Here is a 22,276-nt window from a genome sequence, read left to right on the forward strand (position 1 = left end):
CCCCACCAGGAAGGTTTTGCCACCAAGGAACCTGACAACTCTCATCCCTCTTCTACGGTCTGAAATCTGAACGTGACATGTTTGGAGAAGATGAAAGAAGTGTAGGATATTTCCTTGACCCATACAGACAGAGAAACCATTTGTCAATCCCTTGCTGAGAATGTGATCTAAATTCTTAGTGAGCAGAGATAAACAAATAAAGCTCAGCTGCTGGTAATTATTTTGCCCCTGCTGCTTACAGTATTCAGATATCTAAATAATACTCAAGAATCTCATCTGAAAACATATCTGCAGGGGTTTCTGGAACCTCGTGTTGTTAGTTACTCTCATACCTTGTAGGTTTTGGATAAAAGAACAGCTGTGAGTTTACGGGGGAAAGAAAAGTATTAATGCAAATTACAGGTTGAGTCTAAATTCATATTGTAAATCTCCTTCATTAGCAGTAATTCAGATTTGCTGGCCTTAAGCTTATCAGAATACAAATAAAGGAAAGAATTAGAAACCTGTAATGCTTCATTTTATAACAGTTTCTTTCCAGTCCAGAAAGGTTTTCCACCGTGTATTTATGATGGATTTGTTTCTAGCAATTAATCTTCTTGTTAGATTTGCAGAGGAATGTCAGACCAATTCCAACATATGAGCACAGGTTCACTGGTTATGGGAGGGGGTCTCTCCGGGGAATTCTTTAGTATTATGTTTAAAGTCAGATATGGAATAAAAGTACATTGATAACTCTTAAACTCTGAAATTATTTTGGCACAAAAATCTGAATTTGTAGTTCAGATAGTATTGGAAGATAAATTATTTTATACTATGAGTTCTACTTTTTGAAGGGTTTCTCTTTGCAATATATGCCTTGTTACTATACAGTTAATAATATTCTAATAAACACTCAAGTGTCTAGATACGAAACAACATAGTGGTATTTAAAGGCCTTTGGATATATTTGCATATGCCACCTTCTAATAGAAGCCTGTGATAAAAAAAAGAAGTTAGAAAAGAGCAGAGGTTAGAAGACCAAATAACTTTACAGCGTTACAAAGTGATTTGTTAAAAATTTATTGCACTTGTCTTGAGTTTGAGGAAATACTTGACTTTTATTTAATTGAGAACTGTATGTCCTTGCTGAATGCTCTTTTCTTCTTCTTCAGATTTCCATGAAAAAATAAACTGTCAGATCAAGAGTAAAGAAAGGTTAATAATACACACTTACATTGTAATCTCAGCAGAATAGACAGCAAAACGATGGGATTTTAACTTGCTCATTAAAAAGAGGCATCTAAAGACACCATTTCAGAGTCCTTTTTCATGTTGTTTACAAACAAAAGAGGGAAGACTTATATTTCACAACTGGAGTGTTGAAAGCCCTCTGTGAAGAATGAAATATAACGTTATTTTGGGATTACATACAATAGAAATATGCAACTGGAGTGTGTGCATTTGACATAGTCATGGAAATCATGTGTTCTGGAATGTAACTGTATGCTGTGAGCAGATGAGAGAATTTCAAATTGTAGCAGAAATACTAAGTCAGGGCTTGAACCAGTGATTGGGCACCTGGTAGGAAGGCAGGGCCAACACAGGTGGAGCTCAGGAGCATGCAAGCACCTCAGTGATTCCCAGTCCTCATTTATGGGTTAATGCTTGAGATCCCTGTGTATCTGAGGACTTCCACTGGTAAGCAGATTCCTTTGTCCAGGTCACATTTGAGCACATCTTTGATGCAGCCTAGGACTTCACTACTCTGTTATCTTTGCTGTGCTTTCTGTGATGTTATAGTGTTACATGTATTCAAACAAAGTGAAACACTTCTTAGGTTGTAACAGGATGTTATGTTGCATAGCATTTATGTTGTGTTTTTGTTGTTGTTGTTCTAATTGCATTATTGGAACAAAATAATTGCTTTTCAGTTTGGAATGTTCAGAAAACATTTAACATCTGTGTACTAGAAAATATGTAAAGATATTTTTTTTTCCCATGTGTTTGTTGTTGTTGTTGTTTGTTAATTTAAGGCCCACTGTTGCTATGAGAACTGTACTTGAAAAGGTTTGAACTAAACCTTGAAAGTTTGAACTAATAAATCAGAATGTTTAGCAAGGAGTTGTGAAGTCTGATGTAAAATATCAGTTTAGACTCAACAAAAGCACTGTGCTGGATTGGTCAGTAAGGGAATGTGTGAATATCTTTCAGGACCCACAGAGACTGAAACATACCATTTTAAACGAATGTTTTACCATTTTGCTGATGTAGCACCTGGTGTTTTGTCTCTGGTAATAGAGAGACAATGACTGTACTTCTCTACAGTAAGGCTGCACTTGGGTGACCTGTTAGTGTCTCCCTATTCAATGGGGTCATGATTGTCTTTACAACGGTAGTGGGTTGAGTTCCATAATATGAACACTTCCCAGATAGAAAACTGCATTTTGTGCAGATAGGTCTGTCATCTCCAAACGTAATCTGGGATGGAAAAATACCTGATGCTTCCTTATTTTTTCCCTTCAGTTGATATGAAACAAAGGAACAGGGAGTAAGCTTGAACATTCTAAATAATTTGCATTACAAAGCAAAGCAGTGGAGGGAAGGTAACATCCATTGTTTCCCTGTATTTTTAAAAAAAGTTGGTTTTGTCATGGAAAACACAGGCACATTGTTGAAGAAGCTAGACATAATTGTTTCAAAGAGGAGACTATTTAGTAAATGCCCCCCCACCCCAGAGAGCTGGGTCTCTCAGTAGGACAAATTAGAAGTCAAAGAGGCTGTTACATTCAATTAGCTATAAAATTTGAGTTAAATTTAATTGTGAAATGTAAACAAATTATGTAGTCTGAATGCATGAAATTCTGCTCTAAAAACTGGGATATGGAATGGATTTTTATCAGTACTTATCATCAATACTGTGATACTCCTGTGTTTTGAAGGCTGAGGCTTATGAGTCAGCTGCCTACAGGTTCCCTGGGGAAGAGCTCTCTTTGAGGTTCACAGGGACAGAGATAGATGGATGGCCCACAGCTCAATTTTCTTGAAGTAGCAGTGGCGTTCAGAGGTGATCAAATGCTGTGCCTCCTGCTGGGTGGTGAGCCAACAACCGGTGTTCAGGGTCACCACAGCCACAGCCTTGAAAATAAGCAGAAAGTAGCAGTGTCTTGAAGAACTTGCAACTTTTTCAGACTAAGGATACAAGACCCTGTGAATAACTTGAAGGTGTTGCCTAGACCAGTTTCACTGTTGGTGATGTTTCCTCAAGCATGACTTACTCTCCAGAGTCTCCATGCTCTTACACAAACAAGTATGGTCAAATAACTCATGCTTTTGCCACAGCAAATGTTAAGCTTGGTGGGAATTATACATTCAGGATGCATCTGTATGCCTGGATAAAGTTGTGATTACTACTTGCATAAGTAGAAACATGCATTTTCAGCTAGAACAAGTGATATTAGCAGCAATACTAGCTCTAGCTTGCTGCAGAAACCAAAATGTTTTCCTGAATCCCATGGAGAATTTACTTTCTGGTCATGCTTTTACACAAAATAAAGTTCTACCTTCTCTGTTATTCTTTATCCATATGGTATGTATGACTCAATCGCTTACTGGTTTACCATATAGGTAAAATTGCAGTTCATCTAAGTCAAACCAAAATGCAGTCTGAGCTTTAATTGCAGCTGCAAGCGAGCAAACCATTTCTCTGCACCACCATTTTCACTTGCAGATGGTAACATCGTGGCTGTCTTGGAAGTGTTTGCATTCCTCCAGGTGATCCATAGCTTATATGACATCCAAGTGAAACTAGACTATGCTCTGCCCTGTGTTCTGTCCCTGGGTCTATTTTGTTGTTTGTTTGTTTTGCTTGTTTGCACGGGGGCTGACTTCAAAGCTCCTAACAAAAAGGCTAGATGAGCAATTCTCCAGTCATCCTTTCTTCTAGCTGTAAAACATCTGGAAGTAGATGACTAGGTAAGTTGCTCTGGGAAGCTCAATAGATTAATCTGTGGGGTTTTTGTTTGCAAAATTGGAAACACACTGCATAAATGTTGATAATCAGAGACTGTTAAATGTTGCATTTACAAAATGTATGTGATAATATGTAACTTAGGATTTCTGTAAGTATTTTGTCACACAATATTAGCAATGACCAACCTCAGTGAACAGTTTACTGGCCTTCTCTAGTAAAATCACCCTAAGTCATGGCTTTTCTTTACCTGGCATAAGAATACTAGCTTAGATTTGGGAGAAAAAAGAGAAAGATGTTTACCGGCCATATTTCTCTTGAAGATATGAATAATCTTAAGAAAAATCAATGTCTAGCCACTTATTCTGATGGATGCTATGTTCAAAAATCCAGAGAAACTATCCAGATCTGCTTCATATCAAAGGGGAAGATGGCAAACTGAAGTACAATCAATTTCAGAAAATGCATCTGAAGTATTTTGAGGGACTATACTTTTGAATACTGCTGCCATTTTTTCTGTTATTGTTATTATTGTGTGTTTGTGGCATTTTCATTGTTTCTATTGCACCTACAGTTTTGTGGAAAACCCTAACAAATAAAATAAAAAGAGAGAGAAAGATGAGATATTGACTGACATACCACATAGGTAGGAGAAAAATTGATGGCATTAGATTGTTTAGTCGATTGCATAAGTGAACAAAGTGAAATAATAGACTGGTAATGTCAGAGGTTGTGTGGAGCAGAGGAGAAAAAAAAAATATTTCAGAGAAAATTACGATTGTTAAGTTGATGGTTTACAATTGGCATGATTTTTTAGCTTTGAAAGACTATTCCTATTTCAATATAACAACAGGAAGAATTGGAAAGAAGAAATGAAGTCATTAAAGAGCCAAGAACTAGTACTCAATCTTGTATTTCAAAGTAAGCAGGTATACTTTCCTGACTACATAAAAAAAGTACAATAGTGCATTGTTTAGGTTAATTTGATATGTTTATTTTAGCATCCACAGAAATATTTTATTATTTCTTTCATTTTCTTCTTGGTTGTTTTTTTGTTTTGTTGTTGTTGTTGTTTGTTTTTTGTTTTGTTGGCTTTTTTTGTGATTTTTTTGCTTCCCCCCTTTCTCCCCCCCACTCCCTCCCCAAGACTCCCATTGGTCTATACATACCTATTTTTTCATTTAGGCCAAGGTACTCTTTTGGTAGCAAGGATACACTGGAGGAGTGGTATTGATTTCAGTTTCATCATCAAATGTTAAACTACTGTCAAACTACTGTCATCTAAATAGAATGGATATAATTTAATATGGTGTAGTTAAAGTCTGCTCTAAAATGCTATGTTTTTTCACAACCATACTTTATTGCCAGTGAAAACAGGCAATTCTTCCTTCAAAACTTCCTCTTAGTTAGACCTTAGTACAAGTCAAATAAAATACATGCAAACAAGTTTATGAACTTCCAATCGTTGTTTTTTTTATGGCTTTCACAATGTCATGCCAAATAATATTAAAAGAGCGTCCTTTTTTTAGGCAAGAGCAAAAGATACTTTACTCCAGCAAGAAGGTCAGAACACTAGGTAATTTACCAGACGACCCTACTATGGAGGTTAAATAATCAATCATTAGTGAAACATAAGGATGCTCCTGTTGTTTAGTTTCCTCATTTAGGGATATGTTTAGCAGTAAATAACCAGTCTGCTAATGATTATGAACCCTGTAGATGCAGATCATAAGCATAGTTAAAGAACAGAAATTTATCTTTATGGAAGCAGAAAAATTCCTTCCTTTAAAAAAGATCATTCTTATGCCTCTAAAATGACACAAACTATTTTTTAGGTTCTCCTTTGTCTCTGAGACACCCTTCAAACAAGAATAAAAATTATTCTGGATGATTCCAAAGTTTTTATATAAGTACAGAAAATCATACAGTTTTGAAAGTTACTTTGTGTGTCTTTTGTAGTTTGTATGTATCCTTTTTCATATGAAGTAGACTAGAAACTGTATCCTCAGTTATCAGATTCAGATTCAATCTCCAAGTTTGACCAAGTGTTAAAAGACCGTGCTTCACCTCAGAGCTCATCTGGCTCCTTGCCCAGTTATCCCTTGCAATGTTGACCTGATAAAATTCTTTCTTCTTTTTTTTTTTTTTTTGTCTAGGTTGGACTACAGCCCCATTAAATTAAATGGATCTGAATTTTTTAGTATATCTGATTTGAAATCAATTTGGAAAAGACTGGTGAAGTTAAGGATTGAATGGAGAGTTCTAAAGTAGTGAAGCAGCTGGTTAACAGGTAACCATCAGGAACCAATGATTGGAGTCAAATCTGCCTAATGCCATGAAGAATGATGTTAGCTTAAAAAATAAATAAAAATGAGAGCTTTTAAGAATAGCAGAAGCAGAAAAACAAAATGACATCTTTGAAGGAACCACATCAATATCTGACAGACCAATACCCACTTTTAAGTACTACGGGAGAACTATTCCAAAGGCTTACTTAACCTTTAAATTTCTCACCTACGCTTATTTACATTTGTTTAAAATATTTGGTCAAAGGTAGAAATACTGATAGATCAAATATTTTCTGTACCCTCCCTGGTGTTTATTTCTCCAAGATATTTGCAGGGAATAATCTTTACTTTTGATGGACTAAGCTCCCACCTCTGTTTATTTCCTTCTTTACATAATCAAGATCACCTCACGGCTCTTCTGCAGCTGTTGAGAGCTCACTTTGTCCTTTAATGACTGCAAGCATCCAAAATAAGTTACAGTAAATGAGGTTTGCACTAGTGGGGGGTACTTTAATATCTCCCTTATTTCTTCTGAGGTATCCCAGCTGAAATATTCTAGGATAACATTTGCCTTTCTCACAGCTGTACAGCACTGAGGACTCATAACCATCATTGGATGGGATAGCACGTATGGATCCTTTCTCCCCAGTGGTCACTAAAATGCTGAGAAACAGCCTGAGCAGAGCACTGTGGCAATCCTCTGATTTTATGATAGGTATGTGTAGCTTGGGAGAGGAGAAAATTTTATTCAGACAATTTCTATGGAAATATAAGCATTAGTGTAAACACTATGGAATACAGAGCTTCAAACTGCATGTCCCAATTTTTCTCCTATGATTGTTCCTGGATGGTATTATATTGCTAGTTGTTGCTGTAGGTAATGTAAATTATTCCTTTAAAAAAAAAAAAAAAAAAAGTATTTCTCAGCCATAGAATCATAGAATGAGTCATAGAATCACAGAATGGCCTGGGTTGAAAAGGACTATAAAGACAATCTAATTTCAATCCCCCTGCTACATGCAGGGTCACCAACCAATAGCCCAGGCTGCCCAGAGCCGCATCCAGCTTGGCCTTGAATGCCTCCAGGGATGGGGCATCCACAGCCTCCTTGGGCAATCTGTTCCAGTGCATCATCACCCTCTGAGTGAAAAACTTCCTCCTAATATCTAACTTAAACCTCCCCTGTCTCAGTTTAAAATCATCTTCCCTTGTACTATCCTTATCCACCATCATAAACAGCCGTTCCCCCTACTGGAAGGCCACAATGGAGCCTTCACTTCTCCAAGCTAAACAAGTCAAGTTCCCTTAATTTTTCCTCATGGGAGAGGTGCTCCAGCCCTATCTTTTTTGGTAATTTTCTTCCAACAGTGTTTCAAAGAACACCAGAATATCTTGTTTGGAAATAACACGCAGACAGTGTAAGTGAAAGTACCTCTGGCTGTACAGAGTGGAGCCAAAGAATTTTCATTTTAGAAGTCCTAATAAGTAGCACCGTATAATGTTCACCTGTCTTGATTAACTGAATTCAGGAAATTAGCAACGTTCCTTTATTATAAATTTTCATGGTGCTAGTGACAAAATACATCTTTGTAAGACCGGAATCCTTGTTTGTAGAATCCTTTAATTTCAAAGGGAGCCCACAGAAAGCTGGAAGGAATGAGAACAATTTTTCTCATACCTTGATTGAAATAGCAGGCAAAACAAAGAGTATGAAGTAGAGGGTGAAATCTACAAGGGAGATCTTTGCCCAGTGTCCCAAAGGTGGCTTGGATTTTTTGAAAACTTTGCTTCCTTCATATTAAGGTTAGAAGTATGTGCTCTATGTAAGTGGCCACTCAAATGGCCACATTCACCACGTAGTCATACCTCATGCTCTGTCAAAAGATAGCAAGATCCTTCCTGCTGTGCTCAGGTTCAGAATCCAAGCATAGATTCCCAGAGATGCTGTATACAGTTCACATGCAAAGAAGAATTACCTTAAAAAGCTTTGTGCAAATAGCTATAGATTCATACCTCCCATATAGGTAGCAACATTCAGAGATGTTTCTCTTTTTTCCTTCTGTGTGGGATATTAATGGATTCAGGGGTTGTCATAGCTGATAGAAAGTACTCTGAAAGATTTAAACAGAAAAAAAGCAGTCTCTTCTTAACTCTTCAAAGAGTTAAGTTTAGAAGACAACACATCAAATAATGTAAAATAAGAACACTGTTTTGGGTTGTTGTTTTTTTCCTCCATACTTGCATATGAAGATTCAGCAAACTTCCTTTTAACATATTTTCTTCTTTCTCTCCTTCTCCTCATAGTTTGGGCAAGTGGATTTGATTTAAGAAAAACTGATGGACTGACAGTATCTTTAGATATGCTGTTTTGATAACATCTTAGATATTTAACTCTAAAAGAATCAGTAGCACATTCGAGTATTAGAAATAGAATTCTGGACTATAGCTGTTTCATTTTGGCAATACACAGTGTTAGAATAGATGGCATCAGATTGAAAAAGCTACCAGAGCACAGACCATCTACCACAGTAAGCAAGGAGTACTGGTGAGAAACTGCCTAATCATTAGATCTCTTCAAAAATAGCTCATTTTGAGAAACAATTTAAAAAATATAGACCCTAAATCATAGATAGTTACAAAATAAGTGACATAGGAAGTTCAATAGCATGATAATATCAAAGATATCAAAGATAAATGAGATAATCAAGAATAAGAAACCAAGATAAAATAACCATTGCACATATTTGATAGAAATGAATGGGGAAAGGTCACTGAATTAATACTTAATAAATCAAGTTATATTTTTTTCTTTCCTCCAAGTACATTAATTAATCAAAATCTACCTAAAAATTATATCTGTGAACAATTACCTAAATTGACTACACTCTGGTTCCCTGCAGCCCTGCTATGCTATTATAATTTCTTATGAAAATTATTATTCATAATCGAAGTGAGAAGTTTTCCTTTCTGCAGTATTTTTCTCTTTCTAATTTAGCAACAGTTTTAGTATTTTTTAGTTCAAAAAAGGTTCATAATGGAGTTCTTCCCCAACAAATTTCACTGCTTATGTCCAGGTCTTAGGCTTTTGGTCAGTTTTAGTGACAAAGACTTGATGAATACAGTGTGATTTAAATAAGTTGATGTATAAATTAAAAGATGTGCCTGTGTCAGGTCAATGTCATTCCTTTTACTTTTAAATGCTCTACAAAATGACAGGTTGTTACCTACTACTCTAAATGAATATAAGAAGCACTGCTAAGATGACTTACCCATAATATTCAAAGCACCATAAAATGCAAAATGACTGAGCGAGGTATCTGCTTAAAGGTATTCAGGAACCTTTTAACTACTTTAGCTGCTTTAAAAAGCTATGGATTTTATTGTCTTCATGGCAGTGCACCATCTAGTTCTAGATGAATTTAATATTGAGAACTATAGACATGATAAAATCACTTGAAAATTGCTGAAACATATGTAAGAGTACTAAAATGTTATTGTGTTCAGAGAAGTTTGCCTTCATCTTTGAGCAGCTCTCTTCACTTTACTTGAAAATATGCAGTATCTTCACTACTTCCTCCTATGCAATTTTAGCTAAGAAGCAAGAAAAACTACAAAGAATGGGTCATGTTTGTCAACAGAACAATGTTTCAGTCTCTCTTCTACAGATTTTTTTTTAACACAAGTGAAGGCAAATGTTAAAGACAATTGATTATGAACTTTTTTAGTCTTTGAGGTACATTGTGGTTTTTGGTTGTTGTTTTCTTTTTTCTAAATTCCATTAGGATCTTGACTGCATTTTAACCTTATTAGTATCCTTGTATCATATTTGCTAGACCTCTTCTTGCTCACAGTAAAATGTTTGGAATATTGTAAAAATCTGCCCCATGCTTTTGGCACATGGCTTCAAGCACAGGAGCTCTTCTTTAGAGCCTGTCATTGTGTAGCGTTACCATAATCTGCTCACTGCCTCGATGCATTTAAGAATCTGCTGAAACAGGGCTCGGGAGTACTACAGTAGTGACATTCAGACAGGGAGCAGAGGATCAGCATCAACTGTTTCACTGTTATAACCAAAAGATCAGGCAGCACATCTTCATAAAGCAGAAGAAGACAGTTCACATTAACAAATGCCCATGGACATGTAGAAAAAGAGCTGTGTCTTCATCTCATTGAGGATAGGGCTTACATTGTGACAAGTAATCACAGCTGATCCTTCTCACACCCTTTCCCATGCACAGGCCAACTGAAAGCAGATTTTATGAAAGCACTATTACTTAAAGCACTTAAAAATATATATATAAAAAAAAAAAACAGCAGCATCCCCTCATGGTTTAATATGTGTTTTTTTGTCCCCAGAGTGAGTGCAGAGATATGTGGATATGGAGGCAGGGGTCTCCTTGCCTCATCTTCCCTCCTCCCAGTGAGGCTGGAAAACAACAGGAGTGATCATGGCAAGACAGTAGAGCAGAAGTAAACAAGATCTTACATGAATGTCAGGGTGTTAAAAGCTCCATACTGTTTTTCACCATCAGTTGGCCCCTGTGCTGTTTGTGGGATAGATGTGATGCAATGATATTCTGCAGTTCTAAGTTGCAATGGTTTCTAATAGGAAGTTTAGACAAGGTCTGTAATCTGGCTAAGAAAATAAATTAACCTATCTGACTGGGGAAAGCTATCTTTGCTAGTAAGAAGGAGATGAGAGAGAACTAAAGTGTATAGTCTGCTGTATGGTATTGGCCACTGAAACTCTGAAAAAAGGTATTTTGAGGAATCCAAATTTACCAGTTTTATTAATCCAGCACCCTGAGGGACCACCTGTTTTATTTCTACAGCACAAACAATGAGAAGACGTGCTGGATGAGTAGAGATGGGTGGGTGCAGGCAGCAGCAGGAGCCCCCAGCTGGGGTGACAGCTCCTATGCCCACGTGATTAGAGAACCTGCCCACTGGGAAGTGGTGCTGATGTTTTTTCACCTAATGTTTTCCAAGGAAAAACAGTCACTTTCAAGCATTGATTTCTGCTCAGTTCATTGCTCATTATTTCTGCAGGATCTCCATTAGCAATTCTGTTTATACAGTTTTGTTTATTAAATATTTGCACTGAGGGAAATTATCTTCTTTTATTCACAGTCTGGACTCAAGGCACTATAGACAGATGTCTTACTTTAAATTCAGGGCATGGAAAAAATTCTTCTCTGTTTTATGGGCAAGAAAGCCCCATAATTTTCAGATGACAAGTTCATAACTTCTATTTCTGAAGTGTCTTTTTTCAAAATAAAATAAACTCAGTATCCCTTTGAAACCCATTAGAAGGCTTCTTTATACCCTGAGAAGTTACTTTAAACGTCCTAAATTCAGTATAGTTCTTATACAAGTATCTGTGGTACTGAAGTACTAAGTCTGCTGTGCCACAGCTGAAGGAAAATAGGGACACTGCTGTCAGCAGCCCTAGAAAACTATTAAGTAGAATTCGGTTATGTGTGGCTGGTTCGCCCACTCTGTTTTCTTTCATTCTGTTCCCCTACATTTGATTAACCTTTTGTTCTTTTTGTTGCTGCTGCACATCTATGTCCAAAAGAAACATTTAGCTCACATTTGAAGTCAGTCTAATATAGATATGTAGACTATTGGATAACCAGCAAGGCGTTTTGCTAAACAGCACTGACTTGGAATAAAAGCTGAAGAAATTTATTTGCTTGAAACTAGAATTTGACAGCAAAATGTGTTTTTGCTGAGGAAAATATATTCATCAATAATTAGAAAAGTAATCCATACCCCATGGTTTGTAGTAGAAAATGCTTCTGTAGTATTTCAGCACAGGTAATTCTTAAATGCTCACATTTCTTCTTTTCTAGTATTGATCAGACCTCTCAATCAGACTACATTTCTCATGAGACATCATACAGCACTCCAGCCAAGAATGGAGTCCACACTTTATCCTATGGAAAGCAGTATGGCAGGACAGTGCAGCAGCATCTTATAATGGATAGGTCTGGTTTGAAACTGCTATTTCAAGTACTTTATAAAATTTGTTTTGGGAAAAGGATCATAGGATATGGAAATAGGATGCATAGATTTGATTATTCAATCCTGCTGGAACAGTTTTCTAAACAATATCATTATTATTCACTTAATGATAGTTAAAGAAGAAAGGAAGAAAGAAAACTGGTGTTTCTAAACAACTCTATTATCAGATACTAAGAGGAACAACCACCTTTTTGTTTCAAAGTATGTTTTGGGGTATAACAATTATCTGTAGAGCACTAGGTTATAGGAGGGAGAATGTAGTTAAACAGAGTACATAAAACTGTGCTGTGTTCCTTGATATCACCTCATGGACTGCTTTATTTCCAGAGCCACCTTCATTGTTTCATAAACTGCATGTATAGTGAACAAACTCTACATATAAGGAGTTAGACTCGATGATCCTTAGGGGACACTTCCAACTCAGGATATTCTGTCATTCTGATTCTACATTCTTTGGAGTGCATCCATGATATTTACCTGAAAGGCAAAGCTTGATCTTCTCCACAGTAACACCTCAAGATCTCTAGAGGCCAGGCACCTGCAAAATGTGGGGAGTATATGGTCACTGCCTGCTTTGTCTTATTAGTGACAAGACTTGAGCTTCATAGGCTTATGGCCCAGGTAAGAATGTAGCCAGCAGCAGCTTGGTGCCATGGTGGTCTCTTTCCAGATCTCCTACATCTAAAGGCTTCCACCAACTGAAAGTCAGCCCTGGACCACAGAATGACTAGCTATAGGCACTTCCTAGGATGTGACAAACACACGTTCTTGTCTCTGAGCTGTGAAAATCAGAGCTATTTCGCCCTGTATAACCAAATAACTGCTAGATCTGGAACTTTATTTCAAGTCTTCTACAATTTGATTATCTTCACCCTTTAGGCTGTTTGGGAGTACACTGAAATGTTTTTTATTCCTGCTTCTTTTGGAAAAATATGTGAAAAATATATTTTATGCTAGTTAAAAACTGATTTGTTTTTTAATTTCTTGTGTTTCAAGGGACAATCACTTCCTTCCTAGGTTCTGTCAAATCTTACTGAGCTAATTTCCAGTGGGACTAATCAAAGCATAGCCTGAGCATTTGATGGTTTGGCCCCATCAGAAATACATGACTATTTTGATATTGCCAAAAAATGTATTGCTGAAGAAAACTGTTTCCTTTATTTATATTCATTTATGCCTGGGCGAGTGTCTTTTTTGTGGCATAAATCATATGCAGTGTTTCTTTTTTTAATGAAAGCATAAAATATCTTCAGGCATCTTGTTTTCCAAAATAATCAGTTCAGGCATCCCCACCTGGAAAAATACTGCTGCACTGCTGTGGCTTGAAACAGGGTGAATGGTGGGATATGACTGATGTGAGCCAGTCTACCAGAAAATGTTTTTGTTTCAGACATTATACCTGCTCTCAAAACTAATCCCAGTTTTAGTGGCTTAGTTACTCAAGGGCAGACATCAAACACCTGCCCTGTCCACTCTCCTTCACAGCCAACACCATTAATTTTCCAAATAAATCAGCACATCTCTATTTATTCTTTAATTGATTGGTAATACTGAGTTCTAATTGAGATTGTAAAATGAAACTTGCAGATTTGATTGTCTGCTCAGAGTTCAGAGCTCTTCAGTGATCAGTGCTGTGTCTTGTAAATGGTATAAGCAAATGCAAAACAAAAAAAAAAAAAAAAAGAAAAAAAAAAAAACATTGTGCTGCAAAATGACTTTTCTCTGTGCTTGCTTCCCACTTAGGCTATAACACAGGCAAGAGCAAAATCCATCTGGAAGAAGAAAACAAAAAAAGTCAAGGTGAAAACAAAATCTTTCCAACGTTATGGTTGGTATGTCATCCTGCCAAGAGCAACAGATTAGATACTGCCATAGTGCATCTCATAAACTACACCCTGAAAACAAGCTAGAATAGATTTCAGAGTGAGAAATGTGTATATATAATTTGGGGGAAACATTATGGAAATATGTATTCAGCAAAAGGCAAGCAGCATAAAGTGTTACCCTTCGTTAGCCCTTGTCTTATATATTGCAATATGGGCATTTGTTTCAGAGTCCCTCTCCCTCTTGACTACAGGTAATGGATGAGTGATTTTGTCTTCATTCAAACTATCATTACCATGGTATCAATTAAAATATTAAGAAAATAAGGGCCAAAAAATTTAATTCCTTCCCAACATCAATTTTGACCCCTAAGGTTCTTTAAGAATATAATCAGTCCTTGCAGTGTACTGTTTTGAAGAATATTTACCTAAACACCTTTAGACCAGTCTGTACACCAGTCTGTGAAAAATGGAGACCCTGAAGAAACTATATTTTCTCTATTTTCTATATTCCATTCTTTCTGTGCTCTGTGGCCCCAAGTCCACCCAGTCTTCTTCATCCTCTCAATTTTTCCTTTCTCTTTATGTATGTAGCATTTCTGCTGTGTGAGATGTTTTGCACACATTTTTCTTCTTGCATCAACCTTAAGTCTAATCCTGTTCTTGACAAGTCACCAGAACCTATCTAGGGTCAATACAAGGATATCTTCTCATTTTTTCTGCATTGTGGAGTACATTCAACAACACTGAGCAAAGAAGCATCGTGATTTTTTAGGACAGAGTTGCAATGCTGCATTCAAGGGCACAACCTGTATGAAGCACATTATAGAGAGTTTTATTGTAACACATTGATTACATGTACTTATATGTCTACACTCCACCTTCTAAGTTTAAATTCACAAGACAGGATAACGGTTTAATTTTATAAAAATCTTTATTCTCTTTGATTATCATACTAAATTTTTCTGCAAGAACTAGCACACTTTTCTGAAGCAGAGTGCATCTGACTATTAAAATGCACACTTTCAAATGAACACAAGTGTAAAAATACCCTTACTTGCCATGAAGCAGGAGCATGAGGTTATGCCTTGTAAGGATATTCATTTTTCTTTGAGGTCTCAATGGATTCCTGTTTGAGGGAGATCCATAAAACTGACCACAGTAGGAAAGAGTCCTTCTGTGCACAAGTAACTACTTGAGGAAGGAAATGGTGTAGGAACCGGTGCAAGGAGTAATGGATGTCAGCTGAATCCATACTGACTTTTACTAGTTGTATTCACTGAACTATGCACTCATTAATAAAGGATGTGAAAATGATACTGTGCTTTGAAGTGACAGCCTTTGCTGATGGTGTAGCTGGCAAGGTGCTGGTGGTGGAGTGGCAAAATGGGACAGCCATTGTGAAAAGACAGCAGGGCTACCCCATGCTGGACACAGGAGAAATTGTCAGTATTTTAAATAATTGCAAAAATATGAAGTCCATTTTCCTCAAGTCAAAACTGTTTCACCACCATGGTAACTGGTAATTGGTTTCCCTGTCTTTTTTGCTTATGCTTTTTTCCCTGTTGTCTCCCTCTACCCCATTCCATCCTGCTGAGGATACTGGGTAGGAGCTTGACATCTAACCAAAGGGCAATCCATCACAAAGATTGACTAAGGTTAGTCAAAACAAAATGTTGTACAGAATGACTTAATAAAAATAGCAGATAAAATTCAGCATTAGTAGTATTAGTTAATGATTGTGGCAAAAGGAAGAAAAAGCCCTTACAGTTCTATTGGAACTGTTCACTGTGGCTGCAGTTGTTCAGCATCAGGGCCAAAAGAATAACTAAGAAGTTAAATGTGAAATTTTTACAGTTGTTTTCCAATAATTCAAGATTAACTGCAAGGACAGTTCTTCCACATCAACCATTTGATTCGACCAAATTGTGACAATATTCTGGAATACAAATACACTTTACAGAGTGGAAGTTCCAGATGCAACTTTTAAATGGGAAAAAGGATAGTATTCACTGGGCTCTCCCATATGAGGATATTCTGTCTTATGAGGCCTCTTTTCTATCTGAGCCAAGCTTGACACAGAAATCAACTCTCCTGAAATGTATCCATAATATTTTTCTTATGATTCACAGTGCAAAGTTTGGTTAGAGCAAAACCATACTGCATAATGCGGAATAAAGTGCTTCAGGGAGCATGGCTGATAAGGTAGAGAGGAACCCAAACTACTACTGGGTTCTCAATGAACTAGGGAAAATTGCCTATGAATATTTTCTTAAACCAATTTGATTTTAAATATTTTACTTCATTTCACAGAAAAGATCTATTTTGCTTCATACTGGACCAGACATACCGTTATGTTTCCATGTTAAATACTGAATTAATAAACACAATCTGTATTTTAATTACATCTGAAATTAATTACTAAATATTTTGAAATACCAAAATCAAGTTTTTCCTGAGAGGAAAATAACTGAAATCTTAGTAGAAAACATCTGACCGGTTTTTCTATTTCAGTGTATAATTTTGTACATTTTAGTATTCTGAGAATTTAAAGACTAAGCTAAATAATCTGTTTGTGATTCAGTTTGCTAAAGTTTGCTAGCTTCAGCTGCAAATCACTATCTCCATGCTTAAAATCTTGCCCCTTTCCCTCATACACACTGATTTACCTGTGGTATTACTGTTCTACCCAGTTTAAAAAATTGGTTTGGGTCAGACCTACACATAGGTAGCAGTCACCTGAACTTGGAAGGGAATACGTCCACCTGGAAGCAGGTAAAAGAAAAGGGTAGGATATATTGAGGTGCTTAATAAGATGAGACAGATTCATTCATCTTACTTCATAAAACTTCATTAAGTGCTGTGTTCCTTTTAGAAGACCAAATTCCTGATTCACTCCATTATATTTGAATGTACGCTTATGGTTCAAATTCTAGACTACTAGTTACAGGCATCCAAATATAACCCTCCAGATCTAGACTTTCATTTAGTTAAGAGACTGTTTCTCTCCTAAAAATTATAATTCATTGCTTGTTCTATTTATTATTGTATCTCACTTGAGAATTTAAGTTTCCCAAAATAAAAGAATATAAAAATCTCCAATGAAGGAAATTCAAGTAAAGCAATATTGGTCTGTGAGAGAAAGAGTTGTCAAGGCTAAGCTTAGTGAGTTAGTGCAATGTCAGACTGCTATTTCGGAAACAAAGACAGTCGATTGTGAACTGATCCTCTTCTTGTTTTCAAAAATTAAATGTACTATCTTTATCAAAAACAGACTATAAAATGTAAAGAGACAGAGTTACTGTATCCTAATAATCATAGAATCAGAAAATGGCTTGGGTTGGAGCAGTTCTTAAAGCCCATCTAGTTCCAACCCCCTGCCATGGACAGGCCATCATCCACTAGATGAGGCTGCTTGGGACCCCATCCAACCTGGCCATGAATGCTTTTAGGGATGGATCAGCCACAGCTTCTCTGGGCAGCCTGTGCCAATGCATCACTGCCCTCTGAGTAAGAAATCTCCTCCTAATATCCAGTCTAAATCTCCCCTTTTTTATTTTAAAACCATTACCGTTTGTACTATCTCTGTCTACCCATGTTAAAAGTCTTTCTCTTGTTTATAAGATCCCTTTAAGGACTGGAAGGCTGCAGTATGGTCTTTTGGAGCCTCCTCTTCTCCAAGCTAAACAAACCTAGCTCCATCAGCTTTTTTTCATAGGAGAGGTGCTCCAGCACTGAAATCATCTTCGCAGCCTCCTCTGGACCCACTCAAACAACTCCTGCTTTGAGATCTCCAGATCTGGACACACTACATCAGTCCCAGTACAATGTCCAAGAAAGAGCAAAAAGATATATAAAGGCTTCTGTGAGTAAGGCTCATGATTCTGAGCCCAGTACTATCATCAGTAGCCTTAGGTTTGGTGGGAGAAGCCTGCTTGGTTTACATGTCAAAGGACAGGACAGGACATGGCAAGAGTGCAGCCATGGCCCACACAGTACACCATGGAAGGAGATATTTCAAGAACTTGAAAGAAACTACCATGTTCCAGATAGAAGGTACATGTGCCCTTGGCCACATCAGGGACACAAAAACAAGGTTTAAAAAAGGCATCATAGATGAAAGCCCTGTTTGAGAATTATATCTTTAATGGTAAATATGCATTCCTTCTCAAAACACATTTGACAATAACCATGAAGTTTTTGTGGTGAACATAGAGATATGGCAGTATTCATACATTACACATGATTTTTTCTCAGGTGTTTTGAAAACACTCAAAGTGATTTCCCAGTTCAGATCTTGGAAGTCATGTCTGAAAAAGGAACTTGGTAACACACAGAGATCTTCCTTTTTTTTCCCGTAGTTTGAATATTTGATTTAAAGTGCATCTTTTCAGTGCAGGATAAGGAAGAATGTCAAGTGGGTTTCAAATGTATTTGTTAAAAATACAAATTAAAGTGGAATTTTTTAAAAAATCACCTTCCGCCAATAATGAAGCCATCAAGAAGAGTAACACTAACAAACAGAAACAGGGTCCCATTATGTAAATGTGTTGCAGACCATCTTAATAGATGGAAGTTCCCCTGTCTCAGTCTACATAATTAAAATGTACTGCATATAATTAAAATTAATGTAATTAAAACAGTCTCAGCACTAAGTTCAATTATGTCACTCAAATGTTGCTTCTAGACACACCAAAATCAGCATGTCAGTAACAAGAAGATAAATCTCTATATTCCTTTAGATTAGTAAACAGCTGGGAATAGAAAAAAAGGATTAAAAAAAAAAAAAAAAAAAAAAAAAAAGTAGCAACACTGAAATAATTATTTTATTCAGCAAATAGAATGGAACTTTTTCTCCTAAACTGTTATTCCTACAGGTAATCTCACAGGGTCTGTTTCAATGCACATATAGGAATAACCAGAAGATTAAACATCAGAGAAGCCACAACTCAACAATTTAATCCTCTGATGTAATAAAATCAGAAGATAGAGCACAGTTCCAACAACTATTGTGTGAGAAGGAAAGGTCACAAGACCTAAGGCTTTTCCATTCAGAGGTGAACCTCAGTACAACCAGCTTCACACCACTGCTTATCTCAGCACCCACCCACCTGTACCTGTGTATGGGAAATTGGTAGTCACAGCCTGAACCTCTGATTAATCAGTTAAGGCAAGTTCCGTGTCAGCTGTGGGAGCGCAGGTGAGGGTAATTCAGCTGTGCTCCTGGAAGGGGTGGAGATTGACTCCACCTCCTCTAGACCTCATTTAAGGGCTGACCACCAGAGAAGCAGCATCAATTTGAGGTTGCTCTTTGGTGGAGGTTGTTTTAGTGTTTTCCAGCAGACTGAAGGCCTCTATTGGGTGAGTCTTTCCTTTAAGTAACCTTTTGGATACTTATCACTGCCTCTCTTATACCATCTTCACATTCTTGTCACTATACATCACTGTTCAAACTGTCTGGTCCATACACTAGGCAAAAAGTCCATGTAGCCTATGGTTGTGGGTGCACAAGTATTGATGGAGAAAAATGGAGACTTCAGACCTTCCCTTCAGTTCTGACCATTTTGGCTACCAGATCAAAGGATACCATCTGATACTGCAGCTGTATAAGCATCTTGCAGTCAGGAAACAAAAAGGCTGAGAAAACAGTCAAAATGGTAAAAAGAAAGTTTATGCTTGTAGAAGTTTTCCATGAGGGGAAAAAAGTCCTGCAATCTGTTGTTTTACAACATAAGCTGTGGGCTAATAGGATATGTAAAGTCATGTTGACAACTGCAGATGTTTCACGTTTGCCATTTCAACTAAATACTCCTGAAGTTGTTATTATATACCAGCATTGTAAATATGTTTTTTGATGTTATCTAAATGCTTCTGAAATTGGAAAGTGATGCTGTAAGAACAACAAAGTTTTAATGCTGATTCTGAAAGTCACAACACATGTCCTGATCCTGAAATCTGCTCTCAAACAGGATTAAAGTTGGGTAACTAAAATCTCAGCAACCAGAACAGTCTGTATCCTGTTAGCCCTCTCTAACACCAACAATTTCCCTGGATTCCATACTTAAATTACAGTGGGAATCCTTAATGTTTCTACAGTGCTTTGCACATTCAGTGCCTCTGTAGGTATCTTGTTGGCAAGTGTATGGCAATAACATTTCTTTCCATCCATCTTTGAAGCTGCAGTGTAATACCTTTTATCTACAAGATAACTGGAATTGGATGAATGGGATAAGGTTGAATCTTATCAAAACTAAAACAATATTTCAGCTTACTTGTGCTGCCTTCTTGTGATAAACTGAATGTATTCTTGAGTGTAAAATGAAACAATTTCACAGGAGATTTCATCATTCCACAGCTATTTTTATATCTGGAAATTAAACTGTTAATGCAGACTAGTAGGAGCTATACTAACAGTATATTTAATAGAGCCTAAAATATCTAAGTTTCACAGAATGCTTTGTATGTGGAATGTCTGGTCTTCTTTTTGCTCTAATCATTTATGCATTTCCCTGTTTCTATTGGGGAGGGGGAGGGAGGGAGGACGGTAGTAGTAGCAGCAGGAACAGGGAAAATAGAGAAACAACAGCCTTCAAGATACTTACGTAAGTCAAATCTTTTTGAATGGCAAAACCTGATGGATTTGACTCTATATTTTTTAACTGAATGGATTCAGGCAGTCTCAGATTCATTATCTGTTATTTTGGGGAGCTGAAAGAGGGTGAGATACCTGATAATACAAACTTATCTCTCCACAGAACTGTGGGGTTGGAGCTGAGAAGCCATCAACCACTGTAATGTCAAGCCAGCTGAAAGAGCCCTGACAGCAAAAAATGGAGAAGGAAAAGCGCATGAGGGTCTAACAGAGATAAAACCTCTTAAATCAGTTTTCCCAGTAAGCTGGTGAGGTTCCCCAGAAAACACTTCCCAGTAGTTAATTTTCTCTGTTTTCCAGTTGAGTAAGATTTTGACAGTTTCTTACGTGACATTCTTATAAATATGATATGGAATTAAGGTCCAGATGAAACTATTATAAAATAACTTGCAGATGGAAAAAATGTTTGTAAAAATCTTAGATGATAGAGAATGCCACTGGTTCGTGATCAAAACTTATTAAAGACCAAAATGATGGAAGAGAGATTATTTTCACTAAACCAGTAGGTGATATCACCCTGGAATATACTGCTACTACATTAGATAGTAGCATTAGAATTCAATACCATCTTGGCAAATAGGCAAACCAGACTGAAAAAGGAATAATAATATAGTTCAGCAGGAAGGAGCACACATATATAGCCAAGAATAATCAATTGCATGACATGGGATCAGGAACAATTGCCTAAATAGCAGTTCTGCAGAAAAGATATGCACTTCATAATGGATTACAAGGGGAACAAGAGCCAAACAAACATCTGTACAAGAACAAGCGCAGTTAGGTTTATCCTGCCAAATGCATGATTTCTTTTTCACACATTTTTTGTGTGTTTATTAAAATCTATGAATGCATATGAAGGAAAAAAAGAACATTTTAAATCACAACTGCTAAAAATAGCACATGAATATAAAAGACAGATTATTTTCTGGCTTATGTGGCAACAATGAATTTGTTCAAAAAATCTCCTTACAAAATGTTTATTATATATAGTATGCTGAAAATTAGAAAATATTCCCATGCTGAACACTAAATCTGATTAAATTTGCATAGCTGTATATTTTGAAATTAAGTTTCCTAATATATTTAAAATAGAATTCATTATGTCACTAAGAAATAAAAACTGTAATTGACATTGCCCCCACCCAGCCATTTTAAGCAGCAACTTCTCAAAGTATTATTGCACTTTAATTAGAAATGTGAATGATATCAATTAATTAAATATATGTAAAGTTCAGATTTGTTTAAAAGAGCCATGCATAACAGTAATTAGAATTTTTGTTATTAGTTCTGGGTAATAGGAAATATGTGGAAATGAAATGTATTTTCCTATTAACAAAGATTGAATGAAAAGCATGTGAACATCTCTCATTTTCATCTACCCTTTGTGTAAGAAATAAAAAGAGAAATAATTACCTACTTTCTTCTATGGAAATGAAAAACAGTGTCTTTATTATATAATGTATTAATAAAGTAAGAGTAATTTTATTTCTTATAAGTAGTTACTGAGCTAAGAGTTTCAACTTCTAAACCCAAACTGCCC

The sequence above is a fragment of the Coturnix japonica genome, chromosome 4, assembly GCF_001577835.2.
Source record: "Coturnix japonica isolate 7356 chromosome 4, Coturnix japonica 2.1, whole genome shotgun sequence".
Classification (NCBI taxonomy): Eukaryota; Metazoa; Chordata; class Aves; order Galliformes; family Phasianidae; genus Coturnix; species Coturnix japonica.